This window comes from Miniopterus schreibersii (assembly GCF_964146895.1).
Source record: "Miniopterus schreibersii genome assembly, chromosome: 2".
Taxonomy (NCBI): domain Eukaryota; kingdom Metazoa; phylum Chordata; class Mammalia; order Chiroptera; family Miniopteridae; genus Miniopterus; species Miniopterus schreibersii.
Window position 1 is genome coordinate 72,608,680 of NC_138102.1, and position 26,303 is coordinate 72,634,982.

A 26,303-nucleotide genomic window follows, 5' to 3' on the forward strand; every position below is an offset into this window, starting at 1 on the left:
AGGGTGGGGGATAAGCAACACAGAAATGTATAGAGAGGAAAAAACTCTAACATCACCTCTCAGGGAACAACTACCATTATCATTTTGGCATATACCCTTCCAGGCACTTTCTTTGCATAGGTGGGTTTTTTTTCTAATGTCATTCAAGTCAAAGTTCATCCATTTAAATGCTAGCATTTTAGCAAAAACAGTTAAAACACTTTCACAAAAAGGTTCAAAAGTGTTTTGATTTCTTTTTTCCTTTCCTACTCTTTCTTTCTGAGATGGGCTCTCTGCTCAGCAAGTCGTTCAAATGGGATTTTAGCTAGTCATCCCTGAAGCCTAGCCTTCACATTTCCCCACTTGCACCACTTCTAACAATGAGTACATTTTAATGACCCTTTTAAAACTTAATCTCACCTTCAGCTGATGTGTTCTGGAGTCACAAGCCCTGCTCCTTGGCCTCTGGCCATTGTGTGGATGCTTTGCATTACTTAACCTCCACCCCCAAGATGAGGTCCAGCTCTGACCTTGGATCTGGTACTACATTCCCTGATGGAGCAGAAAAGATTCTTGATTTTCAATAAGTAACCAGAGTGTTTACTGGAGTGACCATCTACTGGTTCTGCAGAAGGTTAGCCTGGAGGTAAATTATTTGAGTTCATGGTTTATGTCGATTGCTGCAGGCAAAATTGGGGAATTTTGTTTTATTTTGCTTTTAGGATTCCATAAACAGCCCTTTACAATGCAAATGCTGGCTATAATTCTAACAGACTTTCCTACTTTTGCAACTGAGCATGTTCATTATTATACCCAGGAAGCTACCATTATTAATTAAATGTAAAGCAATGTTTCTAATTTTTGCCAATTTGCTAATTGTACAGAGGGCTATTGGTTCCTAGAATAAAACAACCCCAGTCCAGCCTACCTCACTCTGCAAATCTAAGAGACCAGGACCTCTGGTATTATATTTGAAATGAAAGCTAAAGAATTGGCAATAGGAAAGAAGGAAAAATAAAATAAGGTGAGATTAATTATCTATAGTAGTTCTCTGAAGAATATATACCCTACATTGTGAGTTATGAAAGTTTTAAGTAAATAAGTTACCATCCTATATGTGCAACTCATATAAGAAAATAATGAGATAATAAAATGCAACATATGAGAGAAGCTATAATCTTGGAAATTGTTTACAGTATTTGGCATAACAGTAGGCATTAAAGAGCTTTGCAGAATTGATGGCATGTCTCTAGCAGTAATCAGAGAAGAGAGCCATATTTAGCAAGCAGAGAATTTCAGCAACTAGAAAGGTGTCCTTTTCTCGCACAGGATCACTCATCTTGATTCTTTCCTGTGCTGGCTGCTACACATTTCTCTGTGTAGGTCTGCCTTGGGTTGAGAAGTAGCTTTGGGCAGAAAGAGTACCAACCTCTTTATTGAGAGATACCAAGTTTATAGCAATGGATCTGAAAGGTGAGGTGAGGACAGAAACAGAAAATTTGAAACTGGGATGAAGCCAGTGGTCCAGAACCAAGTTCATGGGTGTTGAGTAGCCATGGAATACCCCTCATATGCAATACCCAGCTTGGATGAAGCTCAAAAATCAGCCTTTATATCAATATGACAAAACCCTATTTGACCAGAATAATTAAGAAAAATGAGTAATTTAATGGATTTATGGCAATTCTGCTAAAATGCAGTATGTTGATATCTTTTAATTTAATCTTCACAAATCAGAATCACTAGAATAAATATTAATATTTAATAGTAGAATACAGAGCATAGAAAAGTAAAAATATGGTGAGATTTAAGATCAGTTTGAGCTGGATTTGAATCATGAGTATATTGCTCTCTGAGTTAACTTGGATAAGTATTATAACCTTTAGGCTTAGAGATCTCAGTTACCTTATCTGAAAATAGAAATAATTTAATACCTACTTTTTAGGACAATTTGTGAAGATTAAATGAAATAATGCTAAACATTTTCTTCTTCCTTCATGTTGACATGCCCCTAGTGCATACTGGGGGACATGAGTTTCCCCTCTGGGATGGTTAATTTTATGTATCAACTTGACTAGACCATGGGGTACCCAGATGTTTGGCTAAACATTATTTCTGGGTGTGTCTGTGAGGGTGTTTCTGGAGAGATTAGTGTTTGAATCTTCAGGCTGAGTAGAGCTGATTGCCCTCCCCAATGTGAATGGGCATGATCCAATCTGTTGAGGATCTGAACAGAACAAAAATTCGAAGAAAGAAAATTCACTCTGTGCTTGATGCCATCTCCTCTCCTGATTCTCAAGCCTTTGGACTTCAACTAGAGCTATACTACTGGCTTTTCTGGGCCGCCAGCTCACAGACAGCAGGCCATAGGACTTCGCATGTGAGCCAATTCCTTATTATAAATAAATAAACACAGTTGACAGTTTACCCTTCAACAAGATAGGGGTTAGGGGTGCAATCAATATCTGCATATAACTTAAGTTGGCCCTCCGCATATGCAGATTCCCAACTTTGGATTGAAAATATTGTCTTTGAAGTGCAGTTGGTTGAATCTGTGGATGCAAAATCCAGGGCTATGGAGGGCCAACTGTCTATTTTAAAAATCCAGGTATATGTGGACCCACGCAGTTCAAACCTGTGCTGTGTAAGAGTCAACTATATGCTTATTGCTTCTTGTCTCTGAAGAACCCTAATGCACCCTCTTCCTCCACCATGTGGGCTTTGAGTTCAAATGTCAGCTCTCTCTGTCTTTCTTTAAGATGTCATTTACCTTCTCTGGTTTCTGTAACTGACTGTAGGTTCTTCTCTGATCAAAGAAACTCTATTAGATAGAACTGAGAACATCTATTTTGCACTACAAACAGCTCTTTTTACTTACTTCCCATGTAGAGGATGTATTCTGAGTAAGTAAAGTATTACTGGAATTCAGTTGGTTAGATACATTCATACCTAAAGAACAGCGCAACAGAAAAGGCACATTTCTGTCTTTTCTCCTTCTTGCAAAACTTCCCATCCCTCACATCACTCCACACTTACCCTTCTAAATCAGTCCTCTGTGATCTCAGCTGGCATGAATCAGTTCATCAGGGCCAGACCACTCCTAAGAGTTTTGGAAACTGCAAAACTCTAAACTGAGCCACAAACCATGAAGATTTGATTTAAAAAAGCTGCATCCTGTGTGACCCAACCTGAAACATTCAGTGAGTTTCATATAAAAATCACAAGTTTTTCTGAATAAGTGCTCTCAAGTTCTTTTCCATAATTAAGATATTCTAAGAGTCAAAATTTCACATGCAAAGATTCATTCTATATATTTGTATTTCTTAATCTGTTGCATACAAGGGATTTAATCAAAGTATAAATACTTTCCTGACAAAGAAAGTGATTACATCCAAACTGAGTTCATAAGAAAGATGGTAGAATTGTCTACTCTGAAGCTCTTTTTGGATAGATATAATTAAAAGTATTTATACACAGTACTTTTTAAAGCCAGATATTGATGATCAATAAAATACTCTTCTGGTCAGATGATTCCCTGATACTATAATAGAAAATCCAGACTAGGATGTTATTTTCATACATTTTTATAGTTTTATTTCATGACAATTATAGAAGAAAAAATGAAAAGGAAATTGGCCTTTAGCAGCTGTTTTAGTGAGACACCTCCACTTTATACTTCTAGAATGGAGATGAAAGTCTAGGAGAGAAGCAAGATTTTATTCTTATTGTGGTAAAAGATCTTGTGTTAAAGATGTTGTTCTCACCGTGGTGGAGTCGGTGGGGGAGAAAGGAACAAGCTAAATATGCTAGGCTACCTGCTATGGACTGAGTGTTTGTGTCATCCCCCCCCACCCCACCCCAAATTCATATCTTGAAATCCTAACCCCCAATGTAAAGGTATTGGTATTATAAGATGAGGCCTTTGGAAGGTAATTAGGTCATGGAGGTGGAGCCTACATGAATGGGATTAGAGCCCCTACAAAAAGCCAGAGAAGTGTCTCCTTTGTGCCATGTGAGGATATGAGAAGATGGACATCTGCAAGCCAGGAAGAGAGCTTGCACCAGCCCTGGGATCTGCCGGCACCTTAATCTCGGACTTCCCGGCCTTCAGAACTGTGAGAAATAACTGTTTGTTGTTTCAGCCACTCAGTCTATTATATTCTCTTATAACAGCCTGAACTCAGACGCTACCCATAGAGTTATTGCAGTTGTCTTTTTTTACCCGAACTTTGGCAAAGGGGGCCTGTAGTAATCTGTTCTTGGACTAGGAGACTATTCAAATTTCTAGGAAATCATTACAGTTTTGCTAACGACAGTGCATAATTATGTGAATGTGTATGGGCTTTTACATGTATAGCCTTGTCATTAATACAGTTAGCTATAATCTTGTTTAATTCTTCAAATGGAAATACCGCCCAGCCAGTGTGGCTTAGTGGTTGAACGTTGACCTTGGTCAGGGCACATGCCCGGGTTTTGGGCTTGATCCCCAGTATGATGTTTCTATCTCTCTCTCCCTCTCCCTTCCTCTCTCTAAAATCAATTAAAAAATATTTTAAAAAATGGAAATGCCAATTATGACTTTGTGTTTGGCTTATATTTCTCTAATGCCAATTTCACTCTTTTCAGATTTTATTTTTTAAATATATCTTTATTGATTTCAGAGAGAAGAAAGGAGAGGGAGAGAGAGAGATAGAAACATCAATGATGAGCGAGTCATTGATCAAGCCCACAACCCCGGCACGTGCCCTGACCGGGAATCGAACCCCGATCGCCTGGACCCTAGGTTGACACTCAACCGCTGAGCCACTCCCGGCCAGGCCAGATTTTATATTGTACATGAAACAAAATAAATGCCTTAAACTTTTTAGTGAATCTCACATTAATCTGTTTTATAAGCATACCAACAATACTATGAAAGAAACACATATGCAGAACCACAATCCACAATTAAACTTCCACAATGACGTTCCTTAAGGAGACACAGTTTGCTCAGAATGAACTTTGAACAAAATCCTTTTAATGACTGCATCATTCTGGAAACAAGTGGAATTGGCTTCTAAATTCTACAACTGGAATAAGAGGAGGAGTATGAGGGACAATGGTTCTAAATTAAATCTGTGCTTTAAATTTGCTTTTTAATTTATTTTCCAGGTTTCTTTCTTTCCCGGCCCATTATAATGGTGCTTTGTTTTAGACTGTTCATTTATTCATGTGAAGTAAAGATGGAAAACACATCTGAGAGTTAGAAAACCTGGGTTCAAACCATGAGTATCCCACTTACTGTCTTGCTTTGAGTGAATTATTTCACCAACTCCTGTCTGGCTTTTTCACCTCTAAATTAGCGATAATGATGATGCCCATCTCACAAAGTTATAACAAAGATTACATTAAATGGCTCACATGAAAAGTTTTGTAAAATGTAAGGCATGTATAAATGTTAAAATATTTGGGGGTTTTACTACAGTTGTTATTATTTAAAATATTAGTATTTTAAAAGCTAAATATAGTATCACAGTGAACTATGAGTTGAACTACTTGGCATAGTTATTAGAGTAAAATAAAGAATCCACTTGCAAACTGAGTTGCTGTTCATCTCATGCCAGCATCAACATTTCCCCCACCTAGGACTCAGCATAGTATAAAGCATAGAGTAAGGTGTTCAATACATCCTGTTGAACTCAACTCTCCATGTGTTAATCTTCCCTTCTTTTGTCTCAACTTCAGTTCTTTTCAGTCCTCCTGGACCTTTCTTTTTGTTTTACATTATGTAGGTTATTTTTGCATAATAAACAAATATCCTAAGGACTAAGAAAAATGCCCGAAGCACTTTCCACCTAAGAAATGCAGAGGCTTTTTATAAAGATATTGATGATCATCCCACAATATTGTCTATCTTGAATGTTTTCCCATCATTCTATCATGCATGTCTGCCTAGTTTCAAATCACAGGGCAGGAACTCAGTCTAATTCTATTTGTAAATCAAGGACAGAGCATTGTTGTTCAATAAATGCCAGGGAGCAACAGCATCCACGTGAGGTGAATAGGTGGAAATTATTTCTGCCTACTGCAAAGTGAAACTAAAATAGGTACTTTACCATTTTCAAAGCATTCTCATATTGATTATCTCGTTTGTCCGTCACAGTGACACTATAGGGAAGCTCTATAGGGCAGTTCTACCGTTAGCTTTCTTGTGGGAAAGCAGGTAGTGAGACTAGGAGGCTAAATGCCTGTCCAAGGCCCCCTGCAAGCCAGCAGCACAGCTAGAGAGGAATCCTCACCTGCAGAACCTCTGCCTTGTGCGCCTCTGGACTGACGCTGCAGGAGCTTCAGAGCGATCACATGATGGCTCCGTAAGCCTGTCTATTTTCTTTCCATCATTTCTCAGCACTTACCTCTCACCTGGCCCACAGCAAGTGCTTAATAAATAGTTGTTTAATTAATTAATTAATTAATAGTATGGATATCCTATCAGCAGGACTCAAGAACTAATTATTGAATCCATGGCAAGTCCCGATATTCTTGCCATGTAGACTGCAGCGCAATCTATGAAAACCACTGTATGTTGCTAATTTTCTGTTTCATTTAGTACAACTTGTGATGCCAATTTTTAATATCACTTTCTAGTCATAGCATTCTTTCAAGAAGTTGCTCCCTCTGTTCAGTAGCTCAGGCACACTGACACTTCTCTATTAAACTCGACTATAACCTGCAAAATGTAGTAAGTGGAAGAGCCTTAAAAAGTGCAAGATTAACCTTTCATTTCGTTAAGAAAATGTGTGATGTGTTTACTGCTAAAATCTTCTGGCTTGTCCAGAATGCAGTTACTAATATCAGGACACACATGACTTGCAACTGAGAGCCTGCTATTAATGTCCACTGTTCGTGCTAATGGCATGAGAGTTCGGAGATATTTGTGTGCTATATTGAGCTTTGAAAAGTCTTGGGCACACAAGCTGGATTGTGCAATAAGAGAGTTGGGGAGTAGTAGAGAGTAATAAAGGAGAGGGTGTGAGGGTGGCTGTGTATTTCTTAGTGGCTACTTTCCTTAGATATGGCAGGAAACAGGCAGTATTACCAGCTAGACGACATTTGTGCAGAAGGTAGTTGTTCACATATTAGTTGCTAGGAGTGTCCTACAAACCCTTGATGTTGTACTAGTTTAGGGACCAAATCAACATCCTCAACATCCTTTCTATGTATGCTGTCATTTTGCAGATGTATTTTGGTCTTTGAGCAGCATTTGGTTAATTATCTTTTCAAAATTGTTCATCAAGGAAGTCAGTGGTTAAACTTACTAAGTCTTATTACTTAGAATCATAATCAATTCAAGAGACTACTGCCAACCCTGTCTCACCTACACAGCCTCTATCAAACACACATATTGTTGAATTACAGCTAACATCATGTTCAGTTTTTTATTTTCTAGAAAAAAAATGAAAAACAAAACATCAATCAAACGATTTCTCTTGGAAGAAAATCTTATTTAAAATGAAGATCTTATGATAATATGGTCTAATAACATTTTGAATAATTATAGACTATCCGACACTGGATTCATTAATGCATCCATTGTCAATATGTGGTAGTTCAGTTTTATTATCCCTTCAAGGAAGCCATCTGAGATTTTAAGTGCTTTTCCAACTTTTCATATCAAATGAGAGGTCTGAGAGACATGCAGAGAAAATGACAAAGGAAAGTGAGCCCCAACACCTACCCCATGCCCATTAAGTCTTCTTTATGTTTATTTTACTTAACCTTTAATTTCCATATACTAATTAGGCACATATTAACTAATATCTCTGAACAGAGTAAAAGAATATATATATGCATACAAATTGACACCAGCTACGTGAGCAAAACTCAATATCTAAATATCAACCAGTCCCATATAAAGTAAAGCACAGAAAAATTCTTGCTAGGTTTTACTCAAGTAGGGGAGTTTGTTTTTATTAATAGGTGTGAACAAATGAATAGCCTAGAAGCAACATAATACTTGGCCCTTTGGTGTTCTACAGTATAATTCACCGTACCTAAAATTTTCTACAGTATTATTTTTGTTAAAATTTAAATGTACTAATAGATGCTTTTTAAAAAGATTCTGTTTATTTCTCTTATAATTATATTTAAAAATAATTATCAACAACTAATTTTTTGTTGTTACAAATCCAGATTTTTCTATATGAAGTTGTTTTTTTTTTGCTCTGAGTTCATTTTTATTCAGATATTGAGCATCTCGTACATTTCAGGCATTGTGATAGAATATACCAATCCCTTCCTATGGGGCATGCATTATTAGCCTCATTTTTTATAGATGACAAAGCCTGCTTCAAAAAGGTTAAATAAGTTCCCAAGGTAAGAAAACTAATAAAGGCTGGTATCTGTCTAGGAATCCAGATCTGTCTTTCTCCAAGGCCTATGCTGTTTTCAGTATATCATGTGGCCTCTCAGATTTTAAAACCATCACATTTTATATAGATATATGTACTTGCAGACTTGCATGCACACAAGCGGTGTAGGAGGTTTTCCTTTTCAAAATAGTTCTGGCTTCCTGGAAACAATTGTGAACTTCTGACATTTTGGTACAGACTTGCCTTGGTTCTTGGTACTTACCATAACCTTTGGGCCAACCTTGAATCACCCTGGCTCTTAGAAAAGTAAATATGATTTGTGAAGCAGACAGTTCCCTTTTCTGCACTTCTAAAATAATTGTTTCATAGGTATAAAAACTCACAGTAGATTTCATAAGCTATTCATTTCTATAATGAGAGAAAGCCTATTACTCACTAGGAATAGGCTGCATTTCGGGACACTATAATAGATGGCAGAAATAACAATTGAAATTCTGAATACATTAGAACCACAGCATGTTGCAGACCAATTAAAATTGACAACCAAGTGAAGCAAATACGCATGGATAAATATAGAAAATTCAAGTTGCTGTTAGGTGATTTCCTCTCTTTTTCTCTTCACTATTTTTCCCCCCTTCTGAATATTCTAGTTTATTTTGTTAATCTTTTCCCGCTTGGTTCCTGAATTTTAATCAAATTGACTGCCAACAGATATCAAATTTTAATTCATAATAGAGTATCTTGGCATTTTGATGTATTTTAATGTTCTGATGTTGGGAAACTATCACTAACTAGAAATACTAGCTTTTGTAGACAATATATAATTTTCATAATCTTAAACCGAGATGGGAAAAACAGATATTGCACCAAACGTTTCAGCCATGTGTTCACCTCTGCGTATTAAATTAGTATTGGCAGCTCAGAAGCAGATTGCAGGGTACAGCTGCTTTAACCTTCAGCAGTAAATGGGGCTTGCTGAATTGCCTCCATGTGCCTCTAAAGCCCAAAAAGCTTAAAAATATAGTTTGATGCTAATGATGAGAAAACACAGTAATGCAGCATCACTAGCTTGGGAAGAGTTAGGAATAAATATATTGCTAATGTAAATTATGGAATTTATTTTTCTGAAGTTCTTGAAGTTTTGCGTAAGGCATGCCTGACTGTAGGAGATTAATTTGACATAAACATGAACAAGATACCACTACTTGAGTACCTACTATGGATCATGCATTGTACAGGATGCTTGCATTACCTATTATCATTTTCATAATATCCTTGTGGAGTAGACACTGTTATCACATTATACTCATAGTAAAACTGATGCTCAAAAAAGCTAATTACTATACACAGGGTCTTATACTTATTGGTGGGACTGGAACCCCGAGCCCGTACCAGTGTCCTTCTGATTTCACTGTCTTTCCTCATCAGTTACACATTTGTTCTTTCTCATGTAAAAAGACAATAAAGTATTTGTTCATAAATGTAATTTAATGTTGGGGGTGGGAGGAGATGCTAGAGAACAGCTAGGTGTAATCCCAATACAAAAACAATTTCATTTAAACACAAGTGCATTCTGGTCTGAAATTGATTTTTAACCTACATGTTTTTTGAAGAGAGAGCATCTGTAGCTGTATGGGGGCCGATTAAGGCTGGGGGAAAATACAGTTGCCTACTAGCAATGGGGGGAAAAAGAAGGAGCGAGTTAAATGTTTCCTGTTCTCAGACAAGATTAATAATCCTTAAGTGTTTTTCTATTTAATAAATTGCGACAGAGTTACTCAATGTGGGTTCGGAAAAAGACATAATGATTGGGCTCCTCGTAAGTAATGCTTTTTAAAAATGGAAGTTGGATTTATATTATTGTCAAAACAAATAGGTTTGGGGATGAGGGGAATGTTGTCTCACTGAATTCCCTTGTAAAAAGCAAACAGTGCCATCTACTGGGCTTTAATTTTCTCTTTGTTACATATTTTGCAGGATGATCATAACTGTTGTGCGTATTCAGTATGTATACACAGCATAAATGAGAAAAGACCTTTGTTACTGACTTCAAGACATTTTTAATGGCTGTGTTTATTTCTTTATGAATGCCTTCCAAGTCACTTTATTGTTGCTATTAAAAGAAATATTTAATAAAAACAAAATAATTGCCTTCATAGAAATCTATTTTGATATTTTAAAAAATCTTTCTAGAAAGTTAAATTACCCTACCTGTAAGCATCACCAAATAAAAATTGAGAGAAACCTCCACTTGTGAAATAATTCATCTTCTCTGCTCAACTGACAACTCTCCTTTCCATCCTCAATCTGATCCACCTCAGAGGCTAACTAACCTATTTCCTTTTTTACAAAGAAGAGGAAGAGAAGAGAAACACTTTTTTTATTGAGTAGGCCATGACCTGTGTATTGTACACAAATGCTTATTTTATGCTTCTCGCATAGTGGAAAGAAGGGGCTGGGCTTCTCTACCACTCGGTGTACATTCAGTCCTGCACCAGATGGTGTGTGATCGTGTCCTGGCAACACCCCAACACAGTGTCTCAAATTGTCCTGCAACCACCTCTGTCAGGATCATCTGGGAGCTTGTGAAAGACACGGGTTCCTGGCCTGAACCTAAGACATGCTGAATCACAAACCTCTGGTCTGGCGCTCAGATATCTTCATTTAACAGGCTATTCTTATGCACTTTGGAGTCTGATAATCACTGTTTAGATCTTTGGGATTTTTTACTCTGTAGCTTCTCTGGTGTCCAAGATCAAACTGCAGGTGTGTAGGCCTCTAATAATCCATTTCAGGCCCTGCTGGGAGGACTGTTCTGGAGCCCTGTGTGCTCACAGAGCAGCACTGTCTGTGGCACTTTCTAAAAGTTGTACATTCTTGGGTCCCCTCTCAGTGATTCCGATTCACTGGGTAGATCCTGGGGCCATGCCAATGTACAGCCAGGCTTGGTAAGCTGCGGCTTTAGGGGACCTCCAGGACCGCCCTGCAAAGACAGTCCTCAGGAAAACTGTGGAGCAGACAGCATTTGCTAGGCTGTGTCCCCACTGCCCTTGGAGTGACCCCTCCTTCCTTTTGAAACCCCTGTGGGCCCCTCCTCTCTCTTTTATTCCCCACTTTCAGATTCCTTCCATTTATCCCATTCTTGATGAGGTTTGTTGATGGTAACCAACCTCTCCCAGAATGAACTTAGATGCCCAAAATATGACCTATAGAGTTTAGAAACATAAACTATTACTTTATCATGTATTATAATGTCAATAAACCATTTATCCTATATCCAACTATGTTTTCAGACATGGTGCTCCTCCTTTAGATGTAATGTCAGTTGCTTTGGCCTGGTGAAGGCTTCCAGGTTGTAATGGTGATGGGCATGTGTGGTTCACAGAGTACACTGTGACTGGTGTGGCAGTGTGGACAAAGGTTTGGCAGAAGTTGGCTTGTGTGAGGTGCACCCATCCTGGCAATGCTGGTGCACACTATGAAGGCAGTGAGGTCTCCTGAGTGTCAGCAAATCATCCCTGTTTCTGACTTCCCCAGTGGACAACAGTGACACCAGGGAAAGACATCCCCAGGCCAAGAACACCCTCCTTTCCCTCTCCTAAGCCAATTCAGCCATCAAGGCCAGTTCAGGTCTAAGGGCTCTGGAAAGCCTTCTCCTTGGTCAGTCCTGTCCATAGTGATCGCTTCTTTCTCTAAAACCACAGCGCTTATATTCTGACCCACTACGTGACATCGAGTTACAGACTTTAAATAGTTCCGATGTCGCTTTGAAGAAGAAGAGGGTAAATAAGGATGACAAGAAAGTGAAAATATGCAGTGATATGTAATATGAGCACTGTTACTACAATTATTGCAGCTCATTGGAAATATGCTCATTAGAGGCAGGGACTATGTCTTGCATTTATTTACATCTTCCACAGTGTCTCATACAGAGCAAGTGCTCAATAATAGTGACTCATTTGATGTAACTTTTTCTCTCATACCTCTTCCCAGGAGCAAGACGTGAATGTTTAGACTGCTCAAAAGATCTTGTAATGCAGAATGTGTTAGCTCTTCTGAAAATTGGCAATTACAGGTCCATAGAGTAGGATATCTCTTAGCTTAAGAGACACTGAACATCATTGTCTTGTCCTTCATATTCAGAACCTCCCTGGACCAAGTCCTTCTGACTTGGTGATTTTAGAAGCCTGCCTGCTTAGTTCTATCAAGCTCTCATTGGTTCTCCATGCTTTTCCCTTCCTACAGAACTGATCCTGAGGCCATTCCGTTTTTCTCTAAGCACATTTTTGTTCTGTTTCCAAGCGTTTTCCCACAGCCATAATAGACATCCTCCTCCAGTCATTGTCGGTTTACCTTTTCCAGTGGGTCTCAGCTCCAGCCACACATTAGAAATATCTGGATAGCTTTATAGAATGCTGATGCCCAACCCTCTTAAGCAAGTCTGATTTAATTGGTGTGAAATAGGGCCAAAGATTCAGTGATTTTAAAAAATTTCAGGTAATTCTAAAGTTCTACTTTTCTTGTGCTCAGCTAAAAAGTTCTCGTTCTGCCTTTCTCCTCAAATTTAGGTCAAAATTCCTGGCTTAAGGTTTAACTATTAAAAATTAATATGTAAAAACATAGACATTGACAAAAAAGTAAGAAGATAGTGGTATAGGCTATTGAAACCTAAATATAACAATATGAATACGGTGTAGAGGAGTGTTATACTCTACCCTATTTCTAACACCTTATGGGGGCAACTAGAATACTCAGATATTTCAAAGTTTCAAATCTAGAGATTCCCCAAATGTATTTAAGAACTACCTAATTAACATAGGAATTATGAATTGGTAGGAAATGAAAAGCTCTGATGAAACAAGACCTTGAGAATCTTCACCAATGTTCTGTCTTCCTAAGCATTTCTCCCAACCTTCAAGGCTAGAGAAATTAATGAGTCAAGAGATGTAATTTTCTTTGAGGAGAGGATCGCCTTGAATGGAATTTAGAAACACAACTCCCACTCAAATATGCTGCCCAGTAGATGATGTTGCCAGCTATCATATCTAACCCGGTTTACAGCCCACTCAGTGCACTGTTTCCAGGATTTTAAATGTTAATTACCACTGAATACAATAGCATGGGATATTTCTCAGCCCATCACTATGTTTTACACAGCACATAAGTGTCTAGGGGATATGTGAATGGCTAATAAATATATGTGTGTAATAGGTTTCATAAAAATAAAATGATCACATTAGAACAAAATGCCCTCCCTTCATCCATTTAAAATTGCTTTATTTAATTGTATGCCACACTATCAGACCCCTAATATTTCTGTCAGTAATCAATGGAAATGATGATGGCATAAAATCTGCATGTCTAACACCTATTTTATCAGGAAAAACTAGCTGATCTGGAATGTACAATTAGTTTATAAGCTGTGATTTTGAACACATTTAAACAATGAGAGTTTTTATCTGTTAATTTCACTAGATAGGCATTTATGGGTACATAGGGAACTTTGAGGACGATTGTAAAAGAACTCATAACCAATTGAGGGATGAGCCTTAGAGAAGTAGTATTGAACTATTGACCTGAAATTGCCATGTAACCATGTCATCCTCCCCAAAACATATTCTGTGCTGTGAGCTGAGAATAGCCATTTCTATTCTTGCTCCACCTTCCCTGCTTTTTGTTGCTGTTTTTTTCAGAATTTTAACAGATTTGCTAGGTTTGGGGGTTTTAAAAAAAATCTTTCTAAGGATCCATAGGTGTATAATTGAAAAATCAAAAAGATTTTTCAGAAAGCCAAAGTGAGGGGCAGAATGCATGGGTGTGATTCTTGAAAACCCCCAAACATGCTGCCTTCTCCTTGGTTTGCAGACCCATTTCTCAGGTTGATTTTCTTTGTTTTCCCCATTGACTAAGCATGTTAAAGTTGACCCAACAGCACATGACACAGTAGCATCACTCATTTTTAAGTATGAAATTTTGTTATTTTAGGACTGTTATTAATATTGGATAAATGCCAGGTAACAGATTGTCCCCCCAACTCAAGGACTTTCTTGCTAACTATCTTGAAAATTAACAGAGAAGATCAATGGAATAGAAAATTGTCAAAACATCATGATCCCCTCCTACCACAACAAGGACAAGATAAAATCTAGGCAGTAGAGGGTTACCAGAGCCAACTTTGTGACAATTAGTGAAAGCAGTGAGTTCAGGATTCTGAACTACTACTGACCAACTGACAAAAGAAGAAAGAGAGAAGGCAAGGAGAGGAAAGGAGGGAAAGAAATCTTTCTCCACATGGCTTTACTAAAGAAGACTGAGAAGTCAGAAAGCACTTCCCTTTGAATATCATAGTTTCTATGGTTACAAATTGGTTAGAAAGTAAATTGCTCCTTTAGCCTCCCATACGATGGCAGTTGACTTCTCCTCTACAACTATTCCAAGGAAGTCCAAGGAAATTTATGGCAATGGGCAAAATGTTCTTAGCCTACATTTAATAGACGATTAAGGCCATGTGCACACAATTTCAAAGGGCAACATTCATAGAGTAGGCTTACTGTTTTAGCAGGTATGACTCTTAAGCTATAGACATAGCCATGTAAAAAATATCCATTTATTTTCTCTAACCCAGTTTCTGACTCTGGACTTCCCATCATTCCTGCTTGGAGGAAAATGTAACCTCTGTCTTTCTCAGAAATCTCCCCCACCCCCAAATGTGTCATTGCTGTGGAATTTTACATATCAATACATGGACTCAGAGAGGAGCCAGGTTTGAACCAGCTCAGGAGGCTGCCTGTTGAAGTGGAAGGACCCCAGCAGAGACTGCGTGTGCATCCCTAAAGGACTGGAGCTGCAGGGAATGGTAAGAGTCATTTGGAAGGTATCTCATTAGAAAATGGTGCAGTCTAGAGGTTCCTGACTGGGGGGGTGTTTAAATAATCTGCAAAGACAACCTAAAAGAGAGTCTACATTTGACAGAACTACAAACAGTGAATAGGCCTTTGCTCTTTCCTCTCAGCCTTCTTCCTCCACATTGTGATGGCGTCGGGAGCTGGAGTTTAGAAGAAGACATCAGTAGAAATAGCCTGCACTTCCTAAACAAAGCCAGAAGTCAGAACTCAGTTGAGAGAAAAGGAGAATTTCTTGTTTAGTTGAACCAAGAAATTAAAATCAGATTTATGCTTCCTAAAGTTGAAACTGTAGCTATGCTTGAAAAGGATCAGAAGCGCTATAGGAATCTCTCTGAGATGTTGCTGAGTGGTAGAGAGTACACACCCGCCAGAACACATGACAACAGTGGTTTCCCGATTGTGTCCTACTGAATTCATACACGTGTTGTCTCTTCCAGTCTGGTGGTTCTCTGATGCTTCCAAGTTCTCCTTCCCGGCCGGTCGTAGTCAGCTCTTGAAGTTTCCTGCACTAGGCTCTTGTGCCTCTGAAGCTGCATCCGACTGCTGCTGCAGGACTTCCCTCCCTGGGAAACCCTTCTCTTCCTTCCACTGTTTTCATACTCGCCTTGCTCCTGCAAACATTTTCTTCCTTATGCATCCTCTGTAGACAGGGCTGCGTTCTTCTATGAACTTAGTTTAATTTTAGAAAGAAAAGCTAGAAAACATAGAGGTTACTTTACTTTCTACATCTGAGGCAGTGGAGCACAGAGCTAGCTATTGACTTGAATATGGAAAGGGGTGAGGGAAAAATTAGATGAGAAAAATATAAACTATATATCAAAATATTGTCCAGCTCCGCTTTGATTTCAGGTGGAATTTAGTAATCCTTGCTCTGATTGACTCCGACTACTGGATGCAGAAGACAAATGTACTTAAGCTAATCACAGCATATTTTATACCTTGATGTGCTTGCTCTCCCCCCCGCGCTTCATAGGGGCCGTGTGAGAAGCTGCAGAGCGTGGTGTTTGAGAGTCCCTGGGCCCAACTCCCGGCTAAGCCATTACATCACTGTGTGACCATACACAAGCTTCCCCATATGTGAAATGGGAATGATGATAATAATAGCGCCCACCTCATAAGGAAGTTACGAAGAGAGAGTTAATGCTTATAAAATGCGTATGAAAGTGTATGAGAAAGCAGGTACAAAAAAGGGAGCTTGCTAATGATGATTTGCTTCTCTCTGTAATTCTAGAATCTCCATGAACCACCAAAAAAAAAAAAAAGAAAAAAAGAAAAAAAGAAAAGCCACATGTGTAGCATTCCTTATCTAGACAAAGTCTTACTTGAGCTCCAAGACTAGATCGTTCCCTTAGACTTTCCCGGCTTCTTCAGAACACTTACCATCTTTCCAATTCAATAATTAACCTTGTAGTTATTTAATACCTGCCTTCCCTGCTCAGCTATGAGCTTGATGACTTCAGGAACTACATCAATTTTTCTGCACTGGATCCCAGGAACATGCACAGAGTGGCTGCTCCATAGGTATTTTTGTTAAATGATTGTGGAAATCTTAGGCATGGTGGGAGGTGGAACCAGAGATGTGACAGCACAGGCCAGACTCCCCATGTAGCTGCTCTGTGTGAAATCGGAGGATTCAGGAGGGGTGAGAAGCCAAAGCTGTCCCTTACCACACATGCAACTGTCCAGGGCTTTCTGATTCAGAGACAGCCTGGTGTTGGGTCTGACCTGCTGTCAGTTGGGGGTTGTAGGATTTATTCTGGCAGGTTTCATTCAAGCATTTGTCAAAGTTAAACTTACCAGGCTTTTATTTTTACTTTCAAGAGGCATGATAAAATGGCATCAACCCATTAGCTGCTTTTAGAATTATAAACAATAAAAACGTCTAAGCTCAGTTTTTGGCTTTAAGAGAGAAATTAAATTGCTATATCTTCGTATCTGTTCAGTGTAGTTTAAGACTTTAAAAAAGCAAAAGTATAGGTTGCTTTTCTTAAGGCCTTGTGGCTTGCTCCCAACTTAGTAGTTTCCAGTGTAATTTGGATGAATGGGTTGGTCAGCTGAGGGTAGCTTTTGGGAAAGGGAGTTATTTTCATGATCACAGAGAATACTTTTCTTGCAGACTTCATGTTTTGAAATTATTATGATGCAATTATTATACATAATAATAATAAGCAACACTATATAGAGAATCATGACATAGTTGTATTTCATGTCCAAAACACCCCGGAGGAGCCAGAACCAGCGGTGAACCAGTGGTGGAGGCTCTCAGAAACGTTTCTCTTCTCTCAACCAAGCAGCCGGCCCGACCCCACCCGGCCTCTGAACCTCAGTGTGTCTCCTTCAAACATCCCCCTTTACTCCTTCCCCAGTGAGACCTGTGTGCCGTGGTTGTTCCAGCCCACAACAGCTCTGGTTTGAAATACCCAATCTTTTCCTTTCCTTTCCATCCGAATCCTGTCCATCATCCCAAGGATAGCTCCTGTTTTCACTCCTCTTCAGATGTATGAAGCATAGTGGGATTGCATTATACTTACCCTTTCAGCATTGCTCAACTGATGCATCTTTTTCATGTCTTACTGGGCACAACAGGGTGTAAGACAAAGGAGACGAAAGAACATATATTGCACATTATATTGTGTTGCAGAGAGATGCTGTTAGCAGATGTGCAATTGTTGAATAAATGACCCAAAACCTTGGAATACTTAATTACATCAAGGTACACATTTGTGTGGTGCCTTAGCAAATGTCTGGCATTTCTTAGGCATTCAATAAATATTAGCACTCCACTTGCAATCTGAGATGTTGAGTTTAGTTTTAAAATAAGCCAACAAACCAAACAGACAACTTCCCAGGTATATTTTGAATTGGGTCTTATCTTTTACAACTTCTATATTTACCATACACTACCATATTGAGGGAATAGCTATTCAAAATGATGAGTAAAGATTCACAATTATTAAGAAATAAAATGTGTTTGATATACTAAAATTATCTTGTTGTTATAGTGATTTTGAAAAATATTCATATTAATATGATTTAGAAACTAAGATTCTCAGCAAGAAAGAAAAAATATACCTATAAAGCTTAAGATGTTAAGTAAAACTCCATGTAGTCTTTGAGTTGAAAATACAGTATGAGCTCATGATTTATTTATATTTTTGTCCAAAAATATTGTTATCTCCTACTTCAGCTTGTTGAAAGGCCCTAGGAACAAGACAACCCCAATATCAATGAACATCTTTGGTGCTCAGTTTGTTTTCCCTAAATTCCATTTCCTAATAAAGTAATAAAAAGCTCCACGGTAAAGTAGCAGGTTTCAGATCTGAGGCAGGCAACATAGAAGGTAAGTGTGATACAACTCGTCACTCTTGAAAGCAAATAAACTATGAAAAACTTGGGGTTGTGTCAAGGGATATAAAAGCTAACCTACAGAATCTCCCACTGGTCAAAGATGGACTTTTTGAATGTTAATAATAATAATACTGTCATTGGTTAACACATTAAATATATTAAAATCTTTGAGTTCATTATAATGCTTTAAAAAGATAACTTGGATTATAACCATTAGAAGTTGTTAGATGTAGGCCCCAAGAAGAAAATTATCTACTAAAATGGACTCAGATTCCCTATGGTTAATTGGATCTAAATTCAAAATTAGTGTCTAGTGGCCATTTACTGAGAGGGGCTGTAATGTTCTCTCTGTACCAGGAAGAACCACAGGCTGAGCTCCCCGTTTCCCACACCATGGCCCGTTTAGGCGAGCCACTTGCTGCCAGGAAGTTCCAGTTCTGCATTGCCACACTAGCACCCAACCAACAGATTGTGACCTGCCTGGGCCAATTCAAACTACAATTTGGAAACCTCATTTACATGAAAAGAGCTGATATGGAAACCATGGGTAGGAAGTTTTTCTGTAAAAAATGGTCTCATCTTTGTCTCTACAGAGCACAGTTTTGGTTTCTAGGGGAGGCTGCATCTCCCTGGTTTGCAGACTCTTATCTGAATAAAGTTTCTCCCTTTTCACTCCAGTGCCTTTTAAATTTATTTACTTAGGACATGGGCTCATTATTCTAAAAATTGAAAATTAAAGTGAGAGAATCTAGTATATATATGTTGCTTCTCTTGTATGAACCACATCTATTTCTGGTTAACCAAAGAGTTGGCCAAGCAAAATTTTTCTTTATGTAAGAATCTTAGCAAATAAATAAGTTTCTTATCTCTAAAATGGAAACATTTGTAATCTATTACATAGTGTCTCACACTAAAGACTCAGGAAATGTTAGCTCTTATAATTACTCTTTTGAAAAGTATAATTTTCTCTTTTTGAAGATGTTATAGAAAGAATACACATGCTATTGAGAATATTATTAAAATTTATTTTCCTAATTATACAATGTTTGATTGCAATTTACAATATTCACTATCCTAAACCAAATTTTGTTGTCAAATATTACATCTCATATGCCATTTCATAAGTTTCAAGATGAGTCAATAAGAAAAATGTATTAAATGGCAATAAATAATGGTTCCAAGTTCAGGCAAAAAATTTAACCCTTTGTATGCCAACGTAATCTCTCAGTTTGGGGAGTGAGTTCAATGTGAGTGAGCATTATGATATGAGTACCATAAAAGCCCCTGTAAACTTAGGTTACATTAAATAAAAAACTAAGTCTCAAATATGGGGTGAAATAGGCCTCTTCTACAAGTAGCTGCTCAGACCATACCTTAAAGTATAATTTTCTGTTCTGCATTTTTCATAGGACAATATCAAGGCAGAGTATATCTAGAGGGGTGTGACTAGGATGGTGAAGGCACTCAAACTTATGTCACATGAGATGTCATAGAAAAACTAGGGATTTTTAGCCCAGAGAAAACAGTAGTTGGGTTAGATGTGAGCTAAATGGCTCCAGCTCTTTGAGATACAGCTCATACTCACTTCTTAAAAACATAATTAGAATATATTGTTCATAATATTTTGTAATCTACTTTCCCTCTTAACTCATTCAATAAATTCATACCCTTGGTAATATGCATATTAATAAGCTCTTTCCTCCCATTATTTAATAAGGTATATTTGGCCTATCATTTTTTTATATTTTACTAATTTGTATTTTACTAATTACGGCCAATATGTAATTTGTAGAACAGATGTTAGAATCAGTCAGACCTTTATTGATAACAAACGAATGTTTTTAAAGCTTTTTCACTTATTTAGAAACTATAGCATTGATATGTTGTGTGAAGTGGGGTCGTTATGAAAATGCAAACTTGGATGCAAGCGAGTGTTACCACTGTGGAATCTGATTGGCATTGGTTTAGAATTCTGTCGGTCCATTTAAAGATGGTACGAGAGGGAAATTTTGAACATAATACTCTTTGCCCTTTTACACTATACATTTTGCTGACTTGAATACCACAGAATGCGAAAAAGATATAAGAAATGTGTCTTTGGGGCAACAGGTCTAGGAGGGTCTTAACCAATGCATACACTTGATTAGTTGAGATTTTTCTCTCACTTTCTCAGTGTTAACATTTTTTTAATGAGGATTTATTTTATTTTTATTTTTTAATTTATTTATTTTTCTTGAACTTATTGGGGCGATGTTAGTTAATGAAATTATATGGGTTTCATCTATAAATCCTCTCCTCTCCCCCCCACCCCCTTCCTTCTCGCAATCCCCACACTGCTGTCTGTGTCCAGGAGTCTTTATTTCTTTGCTTAATCCCGTCGCCCTTCTCACCCAGCCCCACAACCCCCTCCCCTCTGACAGCTGTCAGTCTGCTCTCTGTATCCATGAGTCTGTCTCCACTTTGTTAGTTTATTTTGTTCATTAGATTCCACATATAAGTGAGATCATGTGGTACTTGTCTTTCTCTGACTGGTTTATTTCACTTAACGTAATGCTCTCCAGATCCATCCATGTTGTTGCAAAAGGTAGGATTTCATTCCTTTAAAAAAAAACCTTTTAAAAATATGTTTTTATTGATTTCAGAGAGAGGAAGGGAGAGGGAGAGAGAGAGAAACATCAGTGATGAGAGAGAGTCATCGATAGGCTGCTTCCGTCACATGGGAGTCGAGCCCACAACCTGGGCACACAACCCGACTGGGACTCCAACCATGACCTCCTGGTTCATGGCCCAACACTTAACCACTGAACCATGCTGGCCGGGCAAGAGTTCCTTTTTTTTTTATGGCCGAGTAGCATTCCATGGTGTAAATGTCCCACAGCTTTTTTATCCACTCATCTACTGATGGGCACTTGGGCTGCTTCTAAATCTTGGCTGTTGTAAATAATGCTGCTATGAACATAGGGGCGCATATACTCTTTCAAATTAGTGTCTCAGGTTTCTTTGGATTTATTCCCAGAACTGGAGTTGCTGAGTCATATGGCAGTTCCATTTTTAATTTTTTTGAGTGAACTCCATATTACTTTCCACAGTGGCTGCACCAACCTGCATTTCCATCAATAGTGCAGTAGGGTTCCCTTTCCCCCACATCCTCGCCAGCACTTGTTTGTTGATTTATTGATGATAGTCATTCTGATAGGTGTGAGGTGATACCTCATTGTGGTTTTAATTCGCATCTCTCTGATGATTAATGATGTTGAGCATCCTTTCATATGTCTATTGGTCATCTGTATGTTCTCTTTGGAGAAGTGTCTATTCAGGTCTTTTGCCTATTTTTTAATTGGATTTTGTCCTTGGTGTTGTTTTGGTGTTGTTTTATAAGTTCTTTATAAATTTTGGATATTAAGCCCTTATCAGATGTATTGATGAATATGTTCTCTTATTCAGTGGGTTGTCTTTTTATTTTGTTGACGGTTCCTTTGCTGTGCAAAACCTTTTTAGTTTGATGAAGTCCCATTTGTTTATTTTTTCTTTTGTTTCCCTTGCCCAAGGCAATATATCAGAAAACATATTGCTACGAGAAATGTCCAAGATTTTACTGCTTATGTTTTCCTCTAGGACCCTGAATAGCCACAGCAATCTTGAGAAAGAAGAAAAAAGTTGGAGGAATCACGCTACCTGATATCAAACTATACTACAAGGCCAAAGTAATCAAAACAGCATGATACTGGCATAAAAAACAGACATAGAGATCAATGGAACAGAATAGAGAGCCCAGAAATAAATTCACACTTTTATGGTAAATTAATATTTGACAAAAAAAGCAAAAACATACAATGAGGTAAAGGTATTCTAGTCAATAAATGGTGTTTGGAATATTGGACAGATATGTGCAAAATAATGAAACTAGACCACCTCTGACAACATACACAGGAATAAACTCAAAATGGGTTAAAGACCTAAACATCAAACTTGAAACCATAAAAATCAGGAAAACATAGGCAGTAAAATCTTGGCCTTTCATTTTTTTATTCACTCCTCTCTGGTGTCCACCATAGTGCTGCATTTTAAATTCAGATTTAAAGAATGGTTACAATTTCAAGTATCCTGGTATTCTTTGAAATTATTTGCCTAAATGGTAATATATTAGCAATTACAATATCACAGAATACATGTTTTGCCTTTGGTATATGGGATATTAAACCATGTTACTGTTTGTTTGTTTATTGGCAACTCAGTGCTTTTCCATTTTGCTGTGTGGGTTATTTCTGTGATATCCCTGGTTAAAGCAGCCATAACTGTACTAAACTGATTCTGAAATTAAAGCACCTGGGAAACATCCTAATGAAAACCCAAAACTCCCTTTGTATAAGAAGAGTGTCGCTCTCTAAGGCCTAGTAAGCATGGTTAAGGATACTTCTGATAGCAAACTCTGAAAAGTACCCTCTGCCATCAGCTAATCAAATATTGTAATTCTAAGGGAAAAAGTAAAGGATATTTGAGCATGATTAAAATAGAAGCTGGTGTATTTTCAGTGGTGTAAAAAATAATAAATAGACATAGGTTTCCTGAAAATTATTTTGCTACAGATGTAATTAGCAAAGATATAGTGTGTCATTGGGAAAAATTATATTAAAATTAGAGTTAAACTCCATAATTATGCATAACCCATATAGAAACAAAAAACAAAGTGAAATTGCTTAAAATTATCCTAAATATGCTATAAATTTATGATTAATTTGTAATATTATATTTAGAATGTTATGATTTCAATTTTTAATATTTTCTTTTTTATTCCTATACAGTCCCACTTGTTAGTTGTATTTTCATGAACTTCATTACAGCTTTCTTTCTAAAAGGATGAAACATTTTACATAATTTTCAATATATAAATCTCTTTAAAAGCCTGGTTCAATCAAAGTATTTATAATTAAAGAACACAAAAGCATATTTCTTAGGCCTTTATAAGTGTGCTTACTTTTATTAGAGCTAACTAAAAGTATTTTATTTTTTAGAAAAGCACTTTTTAAAAAGTTTTAGTTTTTCTAAATATTTGCTATTCTGGGTTAAAATCATAAACATAGATTTTTGAAAATAGTCATGAAACAACTAATTTCAACTTTCTTTTATAAATGATAAGTGAATTGTCTGTTATTTGCTATCAATCTATGTCAATCAAATAATCCCATGCCAGACTGTCCATAATAAAGTCCACTTTTAAAAGCTTAAAATCATTTTAACTTATTTTAAGCAAGAACCTCTGTGTAAGTTCTCTACATTGTAAACAAACATTTATTTTGATTCAGAAATCATGATATAGATTTTTCAGTACTCCCAAACTGTGGTTTTGCAGAAAAATTGAGGCATTTTAAATGTGCAGCTTTACAATCACCATAACCACTGAACTCGGTTCTAAAGGCTGAGTTAGCATTGACTCCTCAATGTAGGAGGGAGAACTTACAGCAGGGAAAACAGTATGTGAGAATACAAGCTTACAAAAGAGTCAGAAGTTTGTTTTGGTTGGAGTGCACAGGTTTATTGTTAAGCAAAACAGGGAAAAATGAGGGTGAACAAGCAGGGTGGAACACATTTTTAAGAGCTTGTTTAGTTGTGAAATAAATTTTGTGTCCACAGAAAGTTGTTCTTTCTTTTTAGTAAGTTATTCCATGCTAAGTGTTTACAGAAAGGCAGTAACTGAAGCAATAGCACCAACAGTGAGATTAGAGTGAGGAGAGGCTGGGGGTGGGAATGAGGCTTGACTGTCCCTCACTTGCTCCTTCAGCATCATCAGGGCACCTCGTGGGCAGGTGCTACTATGCCAGGCAGCTACCAGCCAGCCGGTGGAGATACAAAGGGGAATAAAATAGACACTTTCAGAGCCTGATGAGTGGAAACTATCATGAGAACTTAACTGCTTTTCGCCCCCCTCAATTCTCACCCCTTTGAAGCTCCCGCCTCCGTTTGGAATTAATTCTCCTTATTTTGTGTTTCCACAGGACTTGGTTTACGCGCCTGCTGCAGGATGTTTTATGTTGTAGTTGGCTCTCTTGCCAACGAAATTGATCTCCTGGATGGAAAGAATTACAGCGTATTTATCTTTGCAGCTACCTGACACAGAGAAGGTAGAACATGAAAATTCTTTATTTGCTATCAGCTGAGTGTGTTTGGCTCCAACCCACACCAGTCAGGTCCTATTTTAGACTGTGTCACAATCCGAAAGTCAATATTCAAGTTATACACCCATTGCCGGGCCCCACTTCCATAAGTGTATAGCATTTTGCAGCAGTTTTAATTATTCATACAGGGTGGGGCAAACATAGGATTATAGTTGTGAGTAATCAAAGCACAGAGTTTATTCTTGTATTATTATTTATTAATTATTGTATTATTTTCCATAAAAACAACTGTTAACCTGCTTTTGCCCCACCCTGCATATCAGCTTCAAGGTTCGAACTTAAATATTTACAGGTTCAATGTTTACAAAGGTTTAGCAACTTTAATGTTTACAAATGTTTTGAGAATCAAGAGCAAAAAGGGTTATATTTACTTTCGTCTACGATAAAATCATTTTCACACCAATAATTATTTTTTATAGCTGTTACTTGTTTTAAATTTTAATGTTGCTCTAGTAAGGACATCACAAAGACATTATAAAATAGTATTAGCAATAAATACTCTTAAAGTTACTGTACAATTTCTGATACCATGATGACAGAAGGTACAACTTTGATATTTCACGATGTTCTGTCTTATAAATCCACATGTCTTTGTCATTTTCTGAGTTAATTGCTCTTGGTCTGAATCTGACTGTTATTCTGCTGTTCTTGAGCTGTAAGTGGGATAGTTAGTGATTGGAAGGGAGAATTACTAATTTAAAAAACAATGGAAAAAGATGGGAAAAATGGTTTGAGAGAACCAGGAAGATTTTATGAGGCTTTATAGGCTCTGAGCATGTGCACCGTGATTTAGTCCTGGCCCGTCTTTGTCAACTACATGGGAAAAAAGCAACTAAAATGTTTTCCCCAAATAGCACCTTTGCTGTCTGGTTGCATCTGTCTTCTAACAAATCTGTCTAAAGTCATGTGATCTCAACACAGTTGAATAGGTACCCTGAACTTTTAAATTGGGGTTTCAGAATGCAAATTTATTAATAATAAATTTATTATGTGTGGCAACATGGTAGTTCCTAAGAACACTAATACAAAAACATGGTTAATACAAAACAGTGATCGATTTATTATATTCAAAGGCTAATAGTGTACTTTTATTGTTGTACTAAAACATGAAATAAAGTTTGTGCCTTTTGGTTTGCTTTTCTAATTTAAAACAACTAATATTAAAAACATACTAAATGGGATAGTGATTAGATTTCAAAGGTGCTAAATTTCTTTTTCTTTTCTTCTTTTTTCTTTTCTTCTGTTGCTGCTGGGAGTGGAACTGCTCTGGAATGAGGAAAGAAGGAGAGTAACAGCCATCTTTTGAAAATAGAGATTTCAATGTGTGATTATTTTTTGCAAGGTGACTTAGTTTGGGCTTCCCAGAAGCAGACTCTGAGCAAGTGGCTGTTACTCAGATCCTCCCAGGAGAAACTGGGAAGAGAAGCCAGACCGGTCAGGAGAAAGAAGACAAGCAAAGCTGCCTTATCGGGCAAAGTTTTTTGAGGGTAGCAAACCTGCCACAGTCAGTCTTCGGTGACAGCCACTGGAAGCAAAAAGTATGTCTCAGT